The sequence below is a fragment of the Ooceraea biroi genome, chromosome 8 (assembly GCF_003672135.1).
Source record: "Ooceraea biroi isolate clonal line C1 chromosome 8, Obir_v5.4, whole genome shotgun sequence".
Classification (NCBI taxonomy): domain Eukaryota; kingdom Metazoa; phylum Arthropoda; class Insecta; order Hymenoptera; family Formicidae; genus Ooceraea; species Ooceraea biroi.
Genome location: NC_039513.1, coordinates 8,443,744 through 8,446,767, shown reverse-complemented (window position 1 = coordinate 8,446,767; position 3,024 = coordinate 8,443,744).

The following is a 3,024-nucleotide window of genomic DNA, read 5'->3' as shown; positions in this document are numbered from 1 at the left end:
ATCAAAAAGAACATTTTCCTCATATTTTGTTTTATTACTTCCGAAAATGGAAAAACGCTGTGCAAGCTCATAAAAAGTTATCTGATGTATATGGCGAAGATGCTTTACAACTGCGGCAGTGTCAAAATTGGTTTACTAAATTTCGATCTGCAGATTTTAATGTGAAAGATGCACCACGCTCAGGAAGGCCAATCGAAATTGACGATGACAAAATAAAGGCACTGATCGATTCGAATCGGCGTTTAACGACACGAGAGATTGCTGAGAATCTTAACATATCGAAATCGAGTGTTGAAAACCATTTAAAACGACTTGGATACATTAGTAAGCTCGATATTTGGGTAGCACATGAGCTCAAAGAAATTCATCTCACTAAGCGTATTGACATCTGCGATTCTCTTTTGAAACGTGAGGAAAATGATCGATTTTTGAAACGTATGATAACAGGCGACGAAAAATCGATCGTCTACAACAACGTCAAACGAAAAAGATCGTGGAGCAAGCGTGATGAACCTGCTCAAAGCACTTGAAAAGCAGATATTCACCAAAGAAAGATTATGCTGTCAGTCTGGTGGGACTTTAAAGGTATTGCGTATTTTGAGCTGCTTGCAAGGAATCAAACCATTAATTCAGACGTATACTGTCGTCAACTGGATAAATTAAATGATGCCATCAAACAGAAACGTCGAGAATTGGTGAATCGCAAAGGTGTTGTGTTTCACCATGATAACGCTAGACCACATACAAGTTTGGTCACTTGTCAAAAATTGTTGCAGCTTGGATGGGATGTGTTACCACATCCACCATATTCGCCAGACCTGGCACCATCAGATTACCATTCGTTTCGTTCTTTACAAAACGCCTTGAATGGTAAAACCTTGACTGCTGATGAGGATATCAAATCGTTCTTGGAATTGTTTTTTGCTGAAAAAGATAAGAACTTTTTTGAGCGCGGAATCATGAAGTTGCCTGAAAAATGGCAAAAGATAATCAAACAAAATGGACAATATATTGTTTAATAAAGTTTTTGTTTGCCATGAAAAATTCGCCTTTTATTTATATAAAAAAAACGCAATTACTTTTTGGCCAACCCAATAGATGCATAAATGTTTTGTTGATAATAGGTATTTTCGTATTATCGCCAATGATTCGTTGCCACCTCACCGGCGACTTGTTTGTTCGTTCGGGCTGCGAGGTATTTGGAGAACAAGGCAAACAAGAGGAACACGAGGCCCTTAGGAGATTAACGGCTGGACAAGCCGGACGGGTCACGGAGCCGCTCTCGCAAAGACATTCACGAAACGTTCTGGAAAGCCCAGTTCGGAATTCGAAACGCGTCCGCCCTGATCAGTCTCTCCCTTTCGTCCTTTTTACCACGCGCAGGAGGACATGAGGTATGTCGACGAGATATCAAGCTCTCCCGACCGATGTAGCTTGGCGGATTCTAATTCTCTTCCCTCGCAGTAGCCTTTTTTTCTCTCCCGACGAGAGACAAGTGGAGGGAAGGAAACGAAGGACGATGACAGGGAGAAAAAAGAAGGAAAGAAAAACGATGTATCGTTTGAGCGCGTCGCTTCAGCGCACGAGACGATCCACAGGGGGTGGCGACGGCCATCGGGATTCGATCGAGCGCGCGGGCGAATCGTGAGAATTAACTGGCATTTGCATTGTAATACGCGTCGGGCAATCACTATGATCGCGACGGGCGTGGCCGATCCTCAGGGTTTAATAGCCCGAGTTGCCCAAAAGCCCCCTCGTGTCCTGGGTACGGTCGATCTCCGCGCACGAACGCGAGCCTCTCTCTTCGGCGGCGGTCAGAGTCACCATCGAAGGGAGAGTAAAGCGAGGAGATAGAAGGAAAGAGAGAGAAGGAGAAAGCAGCGTTTTTATCGTTTCGGCGAGTCGTAATTTTTGCAAGTGCGCGGATACGCACTCAGCGGCCCTTAAGAAAGGGCAAACGTGTAATAGGCGCCGCGCGAACGCGCGCGCATTCGTGCAAGAGTGTGGCCTTTGCTCCATCGCTCGCGCGTGCAACCCGCGCGGAATAGCACGCGAGGATATTTATGTTTAAACGCGAAATTCGACGACTTCTCGTGTCTTACCGCGAGTGTTAGGTCTGTAAAGAAGCGACGTCCCGTACCCCCGCGTGCCCCGAATCGTCAAGAGGTTTGATGGGTCTGGCTGAGAGGATTCGATTAGAGTTTCACTTGGAAGATTGGAATCGTTCGGAAAATTTATGAACATTCGTCTCTTTGACGTTTGATGATGATGATGTATTTATGTGATGAGCAACTATTTGTAAGTTAATTTATGTAACTTAACTATATATAAATGCTTGAAAATGTTGTTAATATTCTCTTTATTTATTACCCCTGAAATAGCCTTGGAATAATCCACGAAGACGTTGGGCGATGCCTGCAGAATAACGACCGACTCATCCGAGGGTTGTGACCTCGAGGAGCGGCACAAGCGGGGTGAAGATCGCTCGATAAGATGGCGCGATTAAATTGCTCGTGTATCATTATCGTGCGCACTTTGCTAATAGTAAACGGGAAGATAACGCCACACCGTCGGAGATAAGTGGACGTTGCTGTGCCCGTCTCGCCCGCCGCGTGCACATAAATTATACGCAATATAGTAAAATCGGCGGGGTCAAGTGCGAGGGTTAAGCGTTCGGTCTCCACCCTCCGCCGCGATTGACTCAGAGACAAAGTACCTCGCATGAGGATATATATCACCATGAAATAACGAAGTCTTCCAACTGGTCGCCAGCTAATTACTACACCAATAATTCTCGCAATCATTAAAACGAATGATCAATAAATTTAGTATAACGATTATATTAATAAAGATGATTATATTAGAAAAGGTAATGTCAATAATCGTCGATTATTTCCGTCGGATCGTTTAATACATTGTTTCACATATATGTACATATACAGGGTGTCCCGGGTTTTAACCGACAAACTGCGGGAGCATATTCTACTAGTGGAAATAAGAAAAAATTCTTATATCGAGTTTGCT